Source organism: Lissotriton vulgaris, chromosome 6, assembly GCF_964263255.1.
Source record: "Lissotriton vulgaris chromosome 6, aLisVul1.2, whole genome shotgun sequence".
Lineage (NCBI taxonomy): Eukaryota > Metazoa > Chordata > Amphibia > Caudata > Salamandridae > Lissotriton > Lissotriton vulgaris.
Genome location: NC_141694.1, coordinates 1,707,647,414 through 1,707,668,685, shown reverse-complemented (window position 1 = coordinate 1,707,668,685; position 21,272 = coordinate 1,707,647,414).

Here is a 21,272-nt window from a genome sequence, read left to right as displayed (position 1 = left end):
CAGGCCCACATGGATTCCCCCAGGTTTACTGGCTGCACAAAGCAATTGAAACCACCTGATGAAAATGCAGCTGTGAATGGGGAATAACCAGTGGAAACGGATGTGGTAAATCCGTGTCCCGGTTGTTCTCCAACTTTTAGTGGCCCCACCGGGTCAAACTCACAAAGGCACTTTTCGAGGGTGCTAAAGAATACAGATTAGCATCTGTATTTAACAGGTTATATTAACATTTCGATGAGCGAATACAATTAAAAGACTTTGGATAATGTAAAAAAGATCCATACCCAAATGATGCTTAGAAATTACACTATCAAATCAAATTGACACAGTGGATTTGTAATTCATTAATAGTATATTGTGTTTCCATTCATAATTCATTGAAGTAATAACCTTAAATTCCACTGCTTTTAGAAGAAATCTTATTAATGATGCAAGGAAAATGAGGTTTATTAGATTAAAAGCAAACCTCGTATGGTATTAAAGTGTAATACAATGGGAATACTTGAAGGAGTTTCTCAAAAATCGACTTTGTTCCCAACGGGTTTATAGAAATTATATAGTGCTGCAATTTTCCAAGCCCATTTGTAGGATCTTGCAAGATTGCCAAGTTAAGCACAGATAGGGAGAATAATAAAGGATGAAAGGAATGGCAGAGAGACACGAGTGGGAATGGGAAAGCCGAAGAGAGAACACAGCATCAGAGAAAGCATTAGATTACAACTTCTGGGAGTATTAGCAGCCAAAGTGTTGCTACAACAAGGCTGCTCTGAGACAGCAACCCCTAACATTTGTAGCGAATGTCCATTATCATTTTATTCTTATGAATAACCTCTTCTTTATTGCAGTGTCATGATATCTGCTTTTGATATCTTTAATGAAACGTCAATTCATATTATCAAATATCTCTTATTTTCTGAGTTTCCCATTGTAACAGAAGTATTTCTATTTCTATCTGTAAGAAGGCTATCTTACAATCTATCATGGTCCAGGTCAAATCTTGCTCCCCTAATGACCCAGCACCCCCCACTCCTTGCGGGCTGTCTCCACACAAATTCTCCCCACCATCCTTGACTTGATCAACACCTCCCTTACCACAGGCATCGTCCCACCCAGTTGGAAACGGACAATGGTCAAAGCCCTGCTTAAAACAACTAACCTAGATCCAAACAAAAACCAGGAAAATACCGACCTATCTCCTTACTGCCCTGGCTAAGCAAAATCACTGAGAAACATGTTAATAACACCCTGATAGAGTTTCTCGGAAGAAATCACCTGTTAGACCCCTCCCAGACAGGGTTTCGACCCATGCACGGGACGGAGACCGCACTCCTCGCCGAGACAGATGAAGCCAGGATGATTACGGATCAGGGAGGAACTGCGGCCATCATACTCCTGGACCTCAGTGCCGCCTTTGATACCGTAAACCATAACATCCTGCTGCACAGTTTAACCAATCTAGGAATATCAACTAAAGCTGTTACTTGGTTCGAGTCCTTTTGATCGGACTGCTCCTTTCAAATCTTCGAGGGGGAAGGCACCTCCCCTAGCAAACCACTCAACTGCGGTGTGCCACAGGGCTCCTCCCTGAGCCCTACACTTTTCAATGTGTATATGAGCCCCCTGGCTGAGATCGTTTGCCCATTTGGAGTACAAATCACCTCCTACGCGGACGATACTCAGCTAGTGGTGGCTCTGAACCACCCCCAATCCAGGCCCAGTGACATGAGTAGCTGTTTAGTAGCAATTTTTTCATGGATGACCTCGTCTTGTCTCAAACTAAATGGAGACAAGACCGAGATGATGGTGCTAGGCAACTCCCCACGCCACTCTATTGACTCCAAGTGGCCAACCTGTCTCGGACCTGCCCCTATAGCCAAGGATACAATTAAGAGCCTGGGAACTGGCTGGATAAGGCACTCACCTTCAACTTCCAAGCAGTCAAACTCTCAGCCACCTGCTTTGGTATACTCGGGCTCATTCGTAAAATCCTCCCCCTCCTTCCGTTTAAGGCAAGACAGATCATGATTCAGGGTCTTATCCTCTCCCGTTTGGACTTTGGAAATGCCCTCTACTTGGGGGCCCCCCAAGCTACCCTAAACAAGCTACAAGTCACCCAGAACTGCGCCGCACGAACCCTCCTCCAAATTCCCCGTCACCTCCCCGTAAAATCAGAACTAAGAGATCTCAACTGGCTCCCAATTAGGAAAAGTATCGAATTTAAGAGCATGTGTATTGCACACCGTGCCTTCTGGAGAAAAGGGGCCACCATCAATCACTCTCTGATTTACCCGTACCACCCTAGCAGGCAGCATAGATCTGCCCTGGCCTTTCGTGTCACAGTACCCAAGATTCGGAGAGCCAGGTGCGGGGGCCGAACGTTCTCCTATAACTCAGCATGACTGTGGAATTCCCTTCCTCTTCACCTCCGATCAGAGCCCAACCTGCTATCTTTTCGTAAAAAGCTAAAAACCCTACTATTCAATAAATAAATACCAGTCTCACCTTTCAACCCCACACGCCAGTCCGCAGCACTAAGGCGCCTCAGGGTAGCTAACCACTTCCATTCCATTTCAAGACCTGGAGTAATTTTTAAGGGAACATATTTCAATATCAAGCCACAACTGAACAGGAATCCTGGACAGTTCCTTTTTGAATGATTTGTAATTATGTTTTAATCATTTATTTATAGAGCACACAGATACAAAATTACTCTTGCCGCTTTAGGGGAAAGCAAACTTTTTAGAACCATAACAGTAATACAAGGGAGTAGGCAGAATTGTATTTATTTAAAGCCCTGGTTTTCAGCGAGCACCATTAGTTTCTGCCTTTAAAATCAAGGAGGGAGACCGCCCCAGTTTTGCCGTTGCTGTGGAAAAAGCACAGCCTCCATATGTGACGAATATGGTCCTAATAGTGGGAAGCAGAAATTAAATTAAAGGTCTAAGGGAGCCAGAAACGAGGGGAGTATGGCTTTGTGAACAATTGTTAGCGCGTAAAAGGCTATCGGAGACCGAATGCTTAGCCTGTGAAGGGATTAAAATACTGGTGAAATGTGTGAAAGAGGTAGAATTTACATAATCAAAATGTGATAAAAGGATGGCGCTCACTACTGGACTACACAAGTTGTAACAAATGAAAGAGAGAACATTTTTATGAAGCAACGGTGAGTGAAACAGGCGTCGGCCTCATTTATGGCTTCCAAGGCTAGAGTACTGCCTAAGAGAAATCCTAAAATGAGTACCATCAACACAGTGGCTGGCAGCGAGCTCATTGTATCAAGCCACAAGGCGTTGATCTATTTGGTGATCATTGACAAGGAAGTCAGTAATAGCTCAGTTTTGGCTGGAATCGTCTTGAGAAGGCATTGCCCATCCACCTATGGACAATAGTCGGAAGCTCCATTAAATGTCTTGGTTTTTGATTGACAGTAGACGTGTGATCAGCATACATGTAAACGTGTATCTTTCCTTGATGGACCAATGAGCCAGGGGCCACATGTGCAACAGAAAGCGGGAGAGGACTGAACCTTGCGAAACTCCATAGTTATTGTCATTTACTTATGACAAGTGACAAGTAGGGGGGGTGGAGCACTTGGGATCTCTTTGAATTGAATGATTTTATATATTTGAGGGCCATACCAGTATTACCGGCTGCTTTTAGGGTCTCAAACCCTATGCTATGATCAAATGTGTCCAACAAGTTGAGAAGGAATAGCATACTGGCTTCTTGTTTGTTGATGACCTAGTGTGGAAGAATATGGTCTTAGTTGGATTTAACTTTACTTACACAATGTCCATCCAGACGTGGGTGGTTGCAAGACAGACCATTACTCAGCTGATGTTGTGGCTTGATATTAAAGAGAAAAGTGTCTGCATCACAAAAATCTTCTTAGGCCTTCCTCACAAACTGGAGGTTTAAGGAATTTTGCACGAGGCATCGGAATTCTGAGTTGTTTACTGGTTATCACACCGCTGCTGTTTTCACCTGACAGGCTTTAGATTTGGGTGAACTCTGCCAAAATGTAATGAGGGAAAAGGTCAGGAAAAAAGCATATGGTTTGGAATTTGTGGTGCTTCAAATAGATTTCTGCAAGCTAGCCTTCATTTCCAACTTGAATACTCAGACTAAAAGGTATTTATCACACCCAGTGAGTAGCTCTCCCCAAGAAAATGGTATTTATCTTGTGTAGTAAATACCACACCCTATTCTGCACAATTTGTAATCAGTGCCATAACGTGGAAGTACATGTTGAAATGCATGATCTACGTGCTATTAGTTTGCACCCTACTGCAGTGCAGTGCGAAAGTAAGAACCTTGGGGCATATTATCAAGGGCGTTTATCTCCGCTTTTTTGGCTTTAAAAACCAAGAAAGCGGAGATAAAATGATCTCCCTATTACCAAGCTGTCGCTAACACCAGTTAGTGACAGCTAAAAGGAGATAGCGACCATCTTGGGCCCCGCTTTGCATGTCAGTGATATTTATCACTAATGAGATGCAAAGTGGGCGTGCCAAGATGTTAGAGACTGAAAACAGTCGCTAACATCGCTATCTCCTATTACCAACTTTTGGAGATATTCTCGCTAAGCGCGAATATCTCCAAAAGCTAACACCTGCCCTGAGCAGTTCTTAGCCATGTTATCCAATGGGAGGTGGATAACATGGCTAAGAGCATTTGCTCGATAATGCATGAATATCGCTGACTTTTCAGCGATATTCATGCATTGAGGCCGTTTTTTATCACTTTTGCGATAAACCTTGCTAATAGCAAGGTTTATCTGCGATAAAAATCGCCGATGTGCGGCGATAATGTTTGTCTCTAAACAAGTTAGAGACAAAAATTATCGCTAGTTGTTGGTAATATGCCCCCTCATTTTTATGCATTTGCCTGTCGATGAGTGCAATTACAAATTCAGCAAGCCTCAGCATTTTGATGCACGAAATGGCTGTGAAATATATATGTTAAGAGAGAAAGTCTATCTTGCACTGCATTTAGATTTGTTTTTGGTGCCAGGCAGGACGATTTAAACACCACATTCGCAGAGTCTACAATCTGCCTAGACAATCATTTCAGAAGGAAAGAAAACAAAAGGCTGGCTGACAAACGAATGGGCCACCCACTTCTTAAGACACTGAAATTGCAAAGATTATAAATTGTGAAGAATGTTAACCTAAAAAAGCCTAGGATTAATTACCTTATTAGTGTAAACCTTATTGTAGTTATCTGAACTCACATCCACACATTCGCTTCTGCCATTAAGCCCAGATATTAGGTTTCCTGCTGCAAGTGCGAGAGATAGGGAGCTGCAGGCCACCCAGAGTGCTCAGCCTTACTCTCTGCTGGGATATTCCTTCATTTGATGATAATACCAGAAGGTAATTAACTACATTTTTCTGCAGTGTGCTCACAGATCCATGTTTACAAAATACGGTCATGGCTGCTTCGGAGAGCCCCTTTGGTAAAATGATATGGTTAAAATTCGAGAAATCCACTTTTCCCCCCTGTCATCTGCAGTGCTTTGAAATCAAGAATTATGCACCATTTCAGTTCTCGTTTATCAACAGACACGTTTCTTTTGCTGCAAGAGAGGCCCCGGTTATCCCACGGGAGGCACGGCATCCTGTTCCTGTGCTAACTGCTCTAGTAATGCAAATGTTAATTCGTTTAAAAAATACTAATACCCAGGGCTGATATGAGTTGATTACAGGTGGGGCCCACCGGCATTCATTTTTGGGAACCGGCGCTTATTTTTTCCCCAACACACGTTAATGCAGTGTGAGTGAAAGAAAAATACGAAAGGGGGAATGAGGGATGAAGAGAAAGATACAAAAACAGTGACAACCGGAGAAAACAGGGATAAAAAAGAAGCTACAAGAGTAAGATAAAGAGGCAGGGAGTGTCTGGTGTTGGATTAAAGATGCATGAATCTTTAATCTCTCCCCCGCAAAAATTACAGCCTTCCTGCCCCCCCCCCCGGGGGGCAGATGGGCCAGGAGCCCCAAATCTGGCCCCGGGGGGAGGGCAAAAAGCCCACTAGACGCCAGGGATTTATTTGGTCAAATTTTTATTAGGGTGGGGGCATTGGCATACCCGTTTTTGGCCACCCCGGCAGGACACATTGGGGGCTAATGCCCCCATCTGCCCCCCGGGGGGGCTAAAAGCCCACTAGACGCCAGAGATTTTTTTGGGCAAATTTTAATTAGGGTGGGGGCTGCCCAAAACGGGCATGGCAATGCCCCTACCCCCACCTGCAACAATTACAGCTTTTATGCCCTCCGGGAGGAAGATAGGGGCAAAAGCCCACTAGAATCCAACAATTACGCTGGCTTTTTCATGCGTGGGGGTGGGGGCTGCCCAGAATGGGCATACCAATGCCCCCACCCACCAAACAAATAGCCACAGTGTTTCTGACCCACTTGGGGGCATATCAGGGCAACCACACTCCCTTTTATCCCCCCCAGGGCGGCAGAAAGCAGATTAGGCATGGATTTGTTGTTAGCAATATGCCTATCTGTCGATTTTGGGCCCTAGCACAGCCGGCACATAGGGAAACCTAGCAAATCTGTACATTTTTACAAACAAGACACCTAGGAAAATCCAGGATGGGGTAACTTGACTGGCTCTCACCGGGTTCTGTTACCCAAAATCCCTTGCAAACCTAAACATTTGTCCCAAAAACACATTTTCCTCATATTTCTACGGTGGTAAGTTCTGGAATATGCTTGGATCCACAAAATACCACCCACCCCATGTTCTCCAAAGTCTTCCAAGAAAAATGGTACCTCACTTGCATGGGTAGGCACAGTGCCCGCGACAGGCAGGGGGCCAAAACATATTGAGGCGACATCAAAATTGCCTATCACCAAACAACCTAGTTTTGCAAGGGGGGTCACCTGGATTTTTGGCCCCGTGCTCGGTGGCCATCTAGGGAAACCTACCAAACCCACTAATTTCTGATACTAGATAGACACCCGGGGAATACCATGGAGGTATGTCTTGCGTGGATCCCCCAATGTTTCCTTACCCAGAATCCCCTGCAAACCTCAATTTTAGCTGAAAAAAATCACTTTTTTCACACATTTTTGTGTGGGAAAGTTGTGGCATCACCGGGCTGACACAAATGTTCTACCGCCCAGCATTCCCCTGGGTCTCCCGAGAAAAATGGTGCCTCACTTGTGTGGGAGGCCCAAGTACCCGCAACAGGCAGGGGCCCAAAAAGTATTGAGGCAACATCCAAATTGACTATCACCTAACAACCTGGTTTTGCGAGGGCGGTCGCCTGGGTTTTTGGCCCCGTGCTCGGCGGGCATCTAGGGAAACCTAACAAACCCACACATTTCTGAAAACTATACACATAGTGGATTCCAGGGAGGTATGACTTGCGTGGATCCCCCAACGTTTCCTTACCCAGTATCCCCTGCAAATCTCAATTTTATCTGAAAAAATCACTTTTTTCACACATTTCTGTGTGGGAAAGTTGTGGCATCACCGGGATGACACAAATTTCCAACCACCCAGAGTTCCACCGGATCTCCCGATAAAAATGGTGCCTCACTCGTGTGGGAGGCGCAAGACCCGGCGACAGGCAGGGGCCCAAAACTTATGGAGGCAACCTCAAAATTGCCTATCACCAAACAACCTGGTTTTGCAAGGGGGGTCACCTGACTTTTTGGCCCCGTGCTCGGCGGCCATCTATAGAAACCTAACAAACCCACACATATATGAAAACTAGACACCCAATGCCTTCCAGGGAGGTATGGCTTGCGTGGATCCCCCAACCTTTCCTTACCCAGAAGCCCTTGCAAACCTCAATTTTACTTGAAAAAAATCACTTTTTTCACACATTTTTGTGTGGGAAAGTTGTGGCATCACCGGGCTGACACAAATGTTCTACCGCCCAGCATTCCCCTGGGTCTCCCGAGAAAAATGGTGCCTCACTTGTGTGGGAGGCCCAAGTACCCGCAACAGGCAGGGGCCCAAAAAGTATTGAGGCAATATCAAAATTGACTATCACCAAACAACCTGGTTTTGCGAGGGCGGTCGCCTGGGTTTTTGGCCCCGTGCTCGGCGGGCATCTAGGGAAACCTAACAAACCCACACATTTCTGAAAACTATACACATAGTGGATTCCAGGGAGGTATGACTTGCGTGGATCCCCCAATGTTTCCTTACCCAGAATCCCCTGCAAATCTCAATTTTATCTGAAAAAATCACTTTTTTCACACATTTCTGTGTGGGAAAGTTGTGGCATCACCGGGATGACACAAATTTCCAACCACCCAGAGTTCCACCGGATCTCCCGATAAAAATGGTGCCTCACTCGTGTGGGAGGCGCAAGACCCGGCGACAGGCAGGGGCCCAAAACTTATTGAGGCAACCTCAAAATTGCCCATCACCAAACAACCTGGTTTTGCAAGGGGGGTCACCTGGGTTTTTGGCCCCGTGCTCGGCGGCCATCTATAGAAACCTAACAAACCCACACATATATGAAAACTAGACACCCAATGCCTTCCACGGAGGTATGGCTTGCGTGGATCCCCCAACCTTTCCTTACCCAGAATCCCTTGCAAACCTCAATTTTACTTGAAAAAAATCACTTTTATCACACATTTTTGTGTGGGGAAAGTTGTGGCATCACTGGGCTGACACTATTTTCCTACCACCCAGAGTTCCCCCAGGTCTTCCGATAAAAATGGTGCCTCAATTTTTGATACATTTCTGCCTTCCAAATGAAAGACATTGTGTAAAAAAGAAGTTATTTTGAAAAATGACCGATAATTCTCATGCTAGTATGAGTATTCCCAATTTCGAAAATGTGCAAATATGTACTGTTTCTAAACTCTATAATTTGTTCCCATTTCAGAAATACATAGGTGTCTTTCATAGTGATTTTTCCATATATACATTTTCCCACAATAATTGCTATATACCCGGTACATATTGAAAATCCATTGCAAATTGCTGCTCAGTTTTTGACTCTGGGTTCGTCTGGTTCTTGGTGAACCTACAAGTCCTATATATCCCCACAAGCAGGAAGACCAGTGGATGTAACGGTATATTGCTTTCAAAGAGCTGTCATAATTACAAGAAGTTACAGGTGAAAACGTTGACACAAAAGGCTGTTTTTTCAACAAATTTTCAATTTTTCCTATATTTAACTGTTAGTTTCTATAAAGAAACCTTAATGGATCTACACAAATGACCCCGTGATGAATTAGGAATGTTATCTACATTTCTAAAATGTATAGCTTTCCAGGATCCATTATTGCTTTCAGACCCATTTCTACCATTAACTGGAAGGAGGTTGAAAGCACAAAAAATAGCAAAAATAAGCTATGCCCCAGAAAATTGCCAAAACTGTGTTAAAAAAGTTGGTTTTCTGACAAAAGTCTGTCATTCCCTAAAAGCTGTGAAAATGGTAATTTCAGCCCCACAAACCCTTTTTTGATAACATTTGCAGGAAAACCCCCAGACGCTTACATTTGCAGCCCGTTTTTCCCATCCCCCCCCAAAAAAAAATGTTGCTGTCTTTTGAGTAATTTCTGGGACCCCTCCAGGGGAATCCACAAACCCTGGGTACCTTTAAAATTCCCATGATGCTGTAAGAAAAGGAAACAAATTTGGCATGGATACCTTATGTTGTCAAAAAGGTACAGGGGCCTAAGTGCGCACTACCCAAAATAGCCAAAAAAAGGCTTAGCACAGGGGGGGGTGGGCGGGGGAGGCCGAGCAACGAAGGGGTTAAACATTACGGAGTAGAAAGGTATTCTGTTACTTACCCACTCAACCCATGCTGGCCCTCTGACCTCATCCTAACCACCAGTCCAGACCCCTTAGGTTCCTGCCTCAGCTGTCAGATGATGACACCCTTGCACTGTTGCTGTTGTATGATGGCGATGCGGTCTCCCCAAGCATCATACCAACTATTTCCTCTGACCCGGATGGAGAACCTAGAATTAACTTTAGATCCATGAATAAGGAAAACCTACTTCAGGTCACCACGTCTCACCTAGTGGAAGCAACTACCAAGTCTTAAATCAAATCGATGCTTCACAATTGCTCATCAGCAGTGAAACACGCAGCGGATATCTCTGAACTCATCATCTCACAAGAATTGGACCTCCTGATCCCCACTGAAACTTGGTTCAATGACTCCTCCTCCCCAGTACTCGACATCTTAATACCTCCTGACTATGACATAATCAGATGCGACAGATCTAATGAATCTAGGGGGGTAGTGCCTGCATCCATCGTTCCAGCCTCGTATTGAAGCAGGCTCATAATACTCGGATGACCTCCTGTGAGCACCTAGTCACTGAGATTTGGAACAAGGGCAAGTTGGTTTGTGTGCTTCACACGATATATCATCCCCCTGGGTCCATTGCAGGACTGAATTAAATTAAGGTGGGAGAGGAAAGCCTTAAAGGAGCAAACTAACGGATCATTTGTGTCATTCCAGTGAAAGTTGAAGTAACCGAGGAAGATATGGCTAGGGTGAAGGACTGAGCAAGTGGAGATGGATTCCATCAATTGCTCTATGAAGCTTTGAAAACTGAAGTGTTGCAGTCTGGTGAAGGGGGGAGTCGCAAAATTTAAATATCTACAACTTGACTCTTGGTGGACATCCCAATGCTTATACGAATTGAGCTTCCTGGTCCAAGTGGAATTCCTTGCATCGATAGGACCTAAGGATCAACTCAAGAAAGAGAAAGCCATTTGGTAATCGACAATCATCACCACAGCAGACAACAAAATGAGAAATCCATACGCCTATTGGGAAAAACAATCTGAAAAGATGGAAAAGGAGAAATTATGGCCAATATCTTTAAATTTACTATACTTCATTGAAAAACCTGCACCAGTCAAAAAGAACTATTTGTTAACCTTACATGGAGCCTAATGGTGCTCGATGAAACGGGCCAAGTTCTTGTCAGGGTCACCAGCATGCAACAAGTACGGGGAAGAGATGGACGACAAGCATATGTTTGTGAAGTGCATGGCACTGATCTCTTTTTGGGGGGATGTAAAATCCCTTAAGAACTTATCTGTCACGGAATTAAGATAAGCCATTCCTTGATTTAATTTGGGGTGGATCCATCTTTACGTCACCACTTAAATAAGTGGCAGTTATCTTTTACCTGATACTACTCACAAGAAGGGAAATCTGCAAGAATTGGATTACCCCGCACACTCCTACAGTGTTAGAATGGGTGAGCTCTATGGGCTATATTAGTAGACTGGTTGTAAAACATAAATCACCTTCACCTGAGATGAGATGAAAGTCCTTTCTGATTTAGAAACGCATATCGTAACTTTTCAATGATTACACCTCTGACTCTTGCCATTAACGAAAGTGAGAAGCCAAAGGAAAGATCCAGCGATTGCACATGACACATACATCAGAAAGATGTGCCTGGTTCTCAGCAGCAGGTATGTATGAAAGGGTTGACCCAGACAAAGTCACAGGGACCTGGGTATTTGAGCGTTAAAGATAGAGGGGTCCCAGACTGGGAAAAGAATTAGAATCATAGAAAATTCAAGTCTAAATTAATCAATGTACACGTATTTGAATTTCAACAGGTAGGTTGTTTTTATTCACAACATACCGAAAAACCTACAATTGGTTTATGCATAGTAAATCCAAACAGTAAATTGATTGCTGTAACACAGTTGTGCCCACGCGCGCAAAAGGAGAAAAGGGGTGGGGAAGTGATGGTGTTGTGAAGGAATTAAGTGAGCAGTGCAGGGAAAATTTATTAGTCAAAAATCACATAGAATTGCATTTCATTCTCTACAAAAATTATACATTAATTTACGTGGCTCCCCCTTTAGGGGCCACAGTAAGCTGCTTTGGCGAGTCAGAACAAATTGAAGAGGACCAGTCTTCTATAGTAGCTGAATTAATCCTGCTAATGGACAGAAGCTGGTGTCGAGGTAGAAATGGTCTACATTTCGACCCTTAGGAAAGTAGGGACAGTTCCCCTTACGAAACGGGTCTTCATCAGAACTAGGGTTGGGGTGGGCAAAGGTCCTACAAATGATTAAACAGGATTTAGGGGGAGGGTCAGATGGAAGATCCCTATAACACTTAACAGTGAACGACCCACCGGGCGTGATTTTGAATATTGGTACACAGAGTAACACTTAAACACTTAAACAGAAATACCACTCTACTGTCAAAATGTTGTTGGATCCCAAAGGTACTGAACACGTTACAAATTGTAAGAGGTCAAGGAATAGTTCAATCGTTCGGCATGTTGTGCCAAAAGTGCAGCAGCTGGTTGGTGATATGAGGACAAAAACTATTTTTTTTTTTCATGGGGAAATCGGGAATCAGAACTAGTGCATCTACATGTAATACCCCTTGCTGTATTCTTTATTCCAAAAGGCTCATTCCTAGTGTCCTGGTAAAATGGTCCGGTAATATTGCTGAGGGAATTTGGCTTTTCCTGAGCATGGTGTCAGGTAGTCATTACACTTTCCACAGGTCAGAATATGCAAAACACAATATTGTGAGACGTATTCACAGTACTTGGAATCCCGATTTAGAACATGTTGCTGCTTCTTCAACTCAAATACCTTACGCTCCTAACCACTCAACATCTAGGACCAGAGCAGGGAATGTAGCAGCTCCTTAAAAAAAAATATCAGCACAGTGAGTGTCACTTCTCATAAGTGAAACTACATGCGTGGGAGGAGAAGAAACTTAGAGGCACATGCATCAAGCAAAATACCGCCTACAAACCAGCCGATTTACAGATTCAGCCCTTTGCGACTGGTATTTACCCATTTGGGATGCATCAAGCCCAAATCCAATCGCAAAATAGGTCATCGCAAAATTTGCGATTGCCTATTTTGCAAATGCATTAGGGAATCGCAATTTGAGATTCCTTAAATGCAATGCAAGAAGCAATCTGAGATTGCGACTTAGCATTAAGGAATCACAAATTACAACCAACTTCGAGTTGGTGGTAATTAGCAAATACTTAGAAAAATGCTACAAATTGCATTTTTCTAAGTGACATGTGGCGCACACACGCGTGTGAGCCAGATATGCACACATGCTAGTTTTGGGGGTGAATCAGGGCGGCCTTTTGGCCCCCCAATCACCTTTGAAATTGCATTCACGATTTGCGTTTACCTATTTGGTAATTGCAAATTGCGAATAGTTTCCCATTCATTCCTAAGGCCCTCTAGGCCGATAGGAATGAATGGGAAGGCATTTCCTATTAGCAAATCTCAATTTGCAATTTACTAATAGGGAATGTGCAGGAATCACAATTTATTTAGTGATTCTTACATGCATAAGGAATTGTGAGTCCCTAATAGCGATTCCATGAAAATCGACATTAAGGAATCGCAATTCTTTACCCTGATGCATGTGCCCATAGTTCCAATAAAGGCAGTCAGAGAGTAGGTCTGGCCCAGTCTTCCAGATGCAGCATCAAGCCCCTGCTCCTCCAAAAACACCTTTTTCGGGTCCCCACTTAGCATCGGGATACAGGTAAAGTGTAGTCTGCCATCAGCTTCCAGCAAAAAATAATAATGAATACAGTCAGCCTAACTCTCACAGGTGGAGGTTTATAGGATGACCGGAGTGTGACAGGGATTAAATCAAAGGCAGCCAATCAGAGAGTAGACCTGACACTGTCTTCCAAATGCAACATCTTGGACTTCCTTCTTCACTAACCACTTCAGCAACTTCCCATTTTGGAATTTAGGTAGTGTGCAATGTGCCAGCAGCATACCACAGAACATATAGTGCACTTCAAACACTGACTCTACTATTCAGTCTCAAAACGTTTTGTCAATAGAGTTTGATTAAGGTTTCCACAGCAAGGCATATGAAATTCTTCCCTTGGCTCATTTGATGGTAGCATCAGCTTTGTTTTGCTATTTCACAATTTTTTCTTGCTACAGGATTTCTCAAATATGTGTTAATCACCCCAGCTCATTTATACACATACTTATTATAGCTCTTCCGAACGTGCTTGATTTTAATTATGAAAATGTGCTTAAATTAATAAGGAAATGTGATACATTTCTTTGGTAAAATCATTTTATTACATTATTGAACTCTGTTGGCTTTCCTCGTCAATGTTATTGCTGTTAGGTTCTGTTTCTCTGAGAGTAAATGTATTTGCACGGCTGCTAATGCAATGTTTCTTACACAGTGCTCTTCAATATTTCTTGGCCCATTCAGTCTTCTCAGCTCAATTCGGAAAAGGCAGCGTGGGCTTTATTGGCAACAAGTTGTGCAGAGACAGGCCCAGGTTTCTGGCTCCAGTTTACATTAAGTGACCTCTTTTCTTAAACACAGCGTTATGAGTTTTTACAAAATGTCCCCCTTTACTGTGCAAGATTCTGTTCCAAGTACATTTATTAGCTAAGTGCATACAAATCCCCTTCCGAGGCCATTCGTCACCACCACCACATTCTGCTGGTTTTGCAACCTCGCATCAGCAAATCGAACCTATACAAGTGATATTATTCTGCAGTAATAGGCATCTTTCACCCAAGCAGAACGCAACTATGCACTAAGGGGCAGATTTATGAGGCAGTTGCGCCTCTTTGCAAACAATGCGCCCTATTTACAACGTGACGCATCTAGGAGATGCGTCACGTTGTAAAGCACTGCGCCATAAGGAGGCGTTTCTGCGCAGGGAGGGCGTTCCTGCGCAGGAACGCCTCCTGAAAGTGGCTGAGTGAAATCTATGAGATTTCACTCAGTCACTTTCAGGGCAATCCTGCGTCAAAACCCTGCGCCTGCTTGAAGCAGGCGTAGGTCTTGACGCAGCATTGTGTAGATGGGGCACCCCCAAGCCTTGCTGGAGCTGCATCGCGCTTGCGACGCAACTCCAGCAATGCGCCACATATCCAGCACAGATGCGTCACGCATCTGTGCCGTTTTTGCACCATGGTGCGCCGCATTATAAATGCGGCGCACCATGGGTGGCGGAGCTGTGGCGCACGTTAACTGGCGCATCCCTGGGGATGCGCCAGTTAACATAAATCTGCCCCTAAATATTTAGGGTCCCGGTGTCTTACTGCGCTGTTCATACAGTTCTCCCAGGGAAGAAAAGTATGAAGAAAAGTATGCAATTGTATTCGGTGGTTGAACATTGCAGAAACACTTTTCAAGGGAGAAAACAAAGGGGCACATTACCAAGCAATAGCGATAATTATCACTATTGCTTGGTTAGAGACAAAAATTTACTGCTGAGCTGCGGCGATTTTTATCGCAGATAAACCTTGGTATTACCAAATGCGATAAAAATCGCCCGCAATGCATGAATATCGCTGAAAAGTCAGTGATATTCATGCATTAACGAGCTAATGCTCTTAGCCATGTTATCCACCTCCCATTGGATAACATGGCTAAGAACTGCTGAAGGCAGGTGTTAGCTTTTGGAGATATTCGCACTTAGCGCGAATATCTCCAAAAGTTGGCAATAGGAGATAGCGATGTTAGCGACTGTTTCCAGTCGCTAACATCTTGGCACGCCCACTTTGCATGTCATTAGTGATAAATATCACTGACATTCAAAGTGGGGCCCAAGATGGTCGCTATCTCCTACTAGCTGTCGCTAACTGGTGGTAGCGACAGCTAGGTAATAGGGAGATCATTTTATTACCGCTTCCTTGGCTTTTAAAGCCAAAAAAGCAGAGATAAACCCCCTTGAAAATACACCCCCTAATTTCCAAATGATGATCACCGTTTCATAGAGGTCAGCGATGTGTTTATGGTATAAATAAACAAGAAGCAGTAGGACGAAGAACAAGATATATTTACCTGTGTCCTCAAGCTCACCTCACAGAGCAACTGAGAGGGACAGCTCATAACACCAACATTCTAAATGTGATACAAAGGAACACCCTAAAGGGGAGATGAAAGGAGGGGGAAGAAAGGAGATGAATGTAAGGTGATAAACTATAAATATAACACATCTTCCTTCCCAGGAGAAAGGAAAAGATGGAGAGATAAAGATACATTCATTTTATTATATGTTGGATACCTCTACAGGAATAAAGCATACAAATGCCATACACACAGACACTGACTTCAGAATGAGTGAACAAAGAATTTCCACTCAAGCAAACCGTGTGGGAAAATTAAAGTGAAAATGAGATAACATAACAATAACAAACCATCACTGAACCTTACACACAATAAGGTTGCAATAACAGCAGGTCACTGCATATCAATATACTTTACAGTCCTTATACCAACACAGTCTTCTCTGGGCTCTGAAACGTTTAATAACCCATAGATTTGTCCAATTTGTATTTTTTTTTATAGTTTATGAGTGTTTATTGTTTTCAGGTCATATTGTAGAGCATCTACCAATTTGTATTTTTTTTATAGTTTATGAGTGTTTATGGTTTTCAGGTCATATTGTAGAGCATCTACCTATCCATGCTCTATGAGCGACCATCTTCTTGGGCAACAACATTTTCTTTTACTTCTCTTGTCTGCAAGGGTTTTGAAAAAACTGAAAACTTCTGCCCTTGAGCTTCAATTATTGTTACAACAACCCTCTAACCCACTTATCAATTCTTTTCTTGCACACTATGGGGCCGATTAAGGTGGCAGACGCACTTTGTCCGTCCGCCATCCTGACGTGGGAAGGGACCGTCCACCATAAGGGCAGAGGTCCTGTGCGTCGAATTAGGATGCACCCGCCACAGTGGTGGGTGCATCCCGCATTTTTAACATTGCGGCGAGCGGTGCTGAAAGCACCGCCCGCCGCAATGCTAAAAATGCATGTTGTGCGTTTCAAAGCACAACATGACAGGCACGCGCAGTGCCTGCCATGTTGTACTTTGAAACGCAGGGGGTACCATAGATACCCCACAAGTGCACCCCCCACCCCCCTTCACCCTGGGGAGCAAAGATCGTATGCTTTTCCACGGCGGCAATAGGGCATAGGACCGCAGGCATCGTAATATGGTTGGCGGTGCCTCGCAGACACCTCCACCATATGAGAGCACTTTTTCCGCCAGTCGCGAACCGGCGGAAAAGCGGCGGCCGGTCTTGCCATCTGCCGCGGACCCCCCAGCCATCCTAATGTGGTGGGGGGTCATTTCCGATTAGGATGGCGGACAGATTGTCCCGCCAACCGCGGTGGCTACCGCCAGCCCGGCGGGGGCAATCCGTCCGCCATCCTAATCGACCCCTTGGTTTGGCAGAATATCTGCAATTAAGATGACTTTGGTGTTTTGTGATTTTTTTAATCTATGACATCCCGGTGGACCCCCTCAGGATCGCATCTGTTTAGCCAGTTGGGGGTCAATTTGGTTCCTGGTTGTCTAACCCTACAGATACTGAAGAGGAAACTCCTGCTATTGAGTTAGGTATGGTTTGATATGGCCATACCACATTTTGTAAATATTTTTCACCTGGAATCCCTCACACACACCAGAACTCAATGCAATCTTTTATCATCCTATTTATCTGTTCACCAACTCATTTGCTGAGATAGTACAATGCATTTCTCTGATGGCATATATTACATATATTCAAGGAAACCTTTCATCAATTCAGAAGTGAAACAATACTTTATTGACATCTCTATAGAACAACTCAAGCATAATAATCTTAGTCCGGTCTTTTATGCCACTATCTTGTATAACAAAGTTACTTTCTGTTGGTCCATTCAGAAAAAAACCTAATTATTTAATACTTTCCTTTTTTTGAATGGCATTTCACTTTGTGGTGGTGTAGGTGTTTATCAGTGTTCACATGTTTATACTGATATGGGTTATTTCCCATTTGGTTGGAATTTTATAGTTAGCTCAGCTAACTATAACTCGCGCCCCCACAATGCACTGCTTATGACCTCACATATTACATCACTCATGACACGGTCACTGACATCACTCATGACATCACTGATAGCATCTCAAATGACATCAGTGATGACATCATCCACAGCATCTCTGATGCACCCGCTCACACCCCTCCAGAATCTTTTATAAATACACTGCCAATCCCACACAACCATTCACAAACCCATTCACAGAGCCATACCAGTACTTACACACCCACTCACTGATAAATTGATCTATACACACATCCACTCGCTCACGCACACTGTGACTCATAGTCCCACTCACTCACTAATACAACCATTGACATATCCACTCATGCATCCATACAAGCAGTAACACACTGAGTGAGTCATCCATAGAACTACTCACACACCTAGACACTCACTCATACAGTCAATCATACAGCCACTTACTCACCCAAACAGTTACACTACCACCCACTTACTTACTCTTTCAAATAGTAACACAGATGCATTCAGCTATACAGTCACTGACAAAAGCATACACTCATCTATATAGCCACTCTCACATTCACTCACTCATGCATACGGTCACTCATATACCCCGTCACTCACGTATACTGCCTTTCACATACTCAATTACTCACCTATACTGACACATGCACTTAATCACAACACTGCCATACATACACTCACTCACCCATACATCTTCTAACACACACAACAGTTCCCCATACAGCCACTGACTCATCCACATACTGATACATACAGGCAGTCACACACACCCCTCACCCACAAACACAGATACCCAAACAACCATAGACATAGTCAGACAATCAATAAATCACCCGTATACCTGTTCACATACCCACTAACACACTCATACACCTACGAAGACATAACTGGCAGACAGATAAACACATTCACACAACCAGTCACTCACCCATGCATTCACTGAGATACCCAATCACTCACTTGTGTAGTCAGTCATGCACCCATTGAGTCATCCATACAGTCGCTCACACACCCACTGATATATATACTGATTGGTATATATATTTAACACTCATACACTTTTAAAAAACACTCACAGTCACTGGATGATGTAATCAGTGTTGTCATCAGTGATGTTATTTGAGATGTCATCAGTGATGCCACTGATCATGTCATGAGTGATGTAATATGTATGGTCATAAGCAGTGCATTGCGCGGCATGACTTATAGTTAGCTCAGCTTCTCTGGTTTTGTTCGAGTGAAATAAGATCCTTCTAACCATTGTTTTTTCCATGAAAAAAAAAAAAAAAAATATATATATATATATATATATATATATATATACATTTATATATCTCCAAAAGATCGTCGTTAACAGCCTCTGCTTTCCATGCAGAACAACGAAAAGAGCGAGACCACAAAGTAAGTGCAGATTCTTCAGTGCATTTTATTCTGTGCCAAAAGTTACAGCCTGCAATCCACCATGACGCGTTTCACCTCAAAAGAGGCTTGCTCACATAGCGAGCCATGGACACAAATGAGGGAATTTAAAGTGCAAGTGCATAATTCAGTGCAGCTGTGCAGTTCACATTTTTTTAGTAGTAAACAGTGAAAACATACTTCGTTGTACCAACAAAGAATAAAGGGAGCAGTGCCCTACGGGTTCTGGTGCATATAAATACATTCATGAAGCATAAATTGTCTCTAAAATTTACGTATAAATAAATAAATTTCATATATGTACATGGTTTAAAATTAATCCATATCTATTTCATATATTATACTTCATATATATACACATCTAGGTCAACATAGACAACCTTTGCTCATATGTTAATACATATGATTTTAAGAACCCTGATTTATCACTTGTGGTCAGTACTGAAGTAAAATACGAGTTTACACTGGAAAGAAAATCACGCCCAAGTGGGCATTACCAAAAACTGCACATTCTAATAAGTCCAATATAGTAATGCACTATTAAATCATCCTCTTAGGGTTACTGCAGATCAAAATTTGTTGTAAAGTGAAAAGTGCTCATACTAGTATTTAAAAACATATTACAGTTAACAGTAGGTAGCAGAGTCAGGTAAAAACAGATCGAGAACCGTTAAGGGGGAGTTATTCAGAAACCCACAAATAATTCAGATACATGATTGAAATACATTGAAAATACTGGTCAGCAGCAAAGCAGTAGCTAGAGACAGGTGTAAAGATCCTCGCTAATATTTAAACCTTCCGGGTTCTTCGTGTTAAACTCAAGAATAAATCTGGTTTCCAGGAGGCGCAATTTGGCGTCCCGGTTACCCCCTCTTTTTAGAGGCAAAACTGAGTCAACTAGAAAGTACTGGAGGCCACTGGGGTCACTATTGTGTACTGTTTCGAAGTGCCTGGCCACCGGGTATGCTTATTCCTTTCCAGAAATTGCCCTGAGGTGTTGTAAAATGCGCTTGTGGGCAGGTGGGCGTGTACTCCCCACATATTTTAGTCCACAAGGGCATTGCAAGACATAGACAACGTATTCTGTCTTGCAGGTAAGTCTTTTGTTAATGACAAAGGGTTTATCTGAGAAGGGGCGTAGGACCTGAGTCTTGTTAATCCCGTGGCGACAGGCTTTACACGTTAGGCACTTCTTGAAACCAGTAATGTGATCCATCCAGGATTTAGTGGGTTCTAGTGTGTTGCTGACTAATGCACTGGCAAGGCTGGGGGATTTACGGAAAGTGAAACTGGGTCTGTCTGGTACCAGGTTACCTATTACTGGGTCACCCTTAACCAGATTCCAGTTTTTATTCAGAATTTTCCTAATCTGGGACTGTTGATTACTATAAGTAACAATGGCTCTTGATTGAATTAGCTCATTGTTACAGCACTCTGCATTGGATTTGACTCTGGGCACTAGGGCTTCCTCCCTTGTTGTTTTTTTAGTACGTCTGATAGCTCCATCTATTAGAGTACTACTGTAACCCCTTTGTAGAAACCTGGCTTTACTGGCTTGTTGTGCTAGGTCACACTCCAAGTCGGAGCTACAGATTCTCCGCAATCTTAGCATCTCCCCGTAGGGGATGCTGCGGATAAGGTGTTGGGGATGCTGGCTACTAGCATGTAGAACTGTGTTGCCAGCAGTAAGTTTCCTGTGCAATTTGGTCTGCAGAGTGTTGTCCCTGATGTAAACCTCCACATCTAAAAAAGTGACTTTTTCTTTATCAATGTGTGATGTAAATTGAAGGTTTAGATTGTTCATATTCAGTTCCTTTACAAATTCCGTAGCCTCTTCAGGCGACCCCCTCCAGATCATGAATAGATCATCAATATACCTTAGATAAAGCATAACCTTATTCAACATTGTTTCCTTGTGTTCACCCATAAGGACCCGCTCCTCCCACAGCCCCATATGTAGACAAGAGAAGCTGGGGGAGAAGCAGGCCCCCATAGCCACCCCTCTTAGTTGCTGGTATATTTGATTATTGAAAGTGAAAAAGTTCT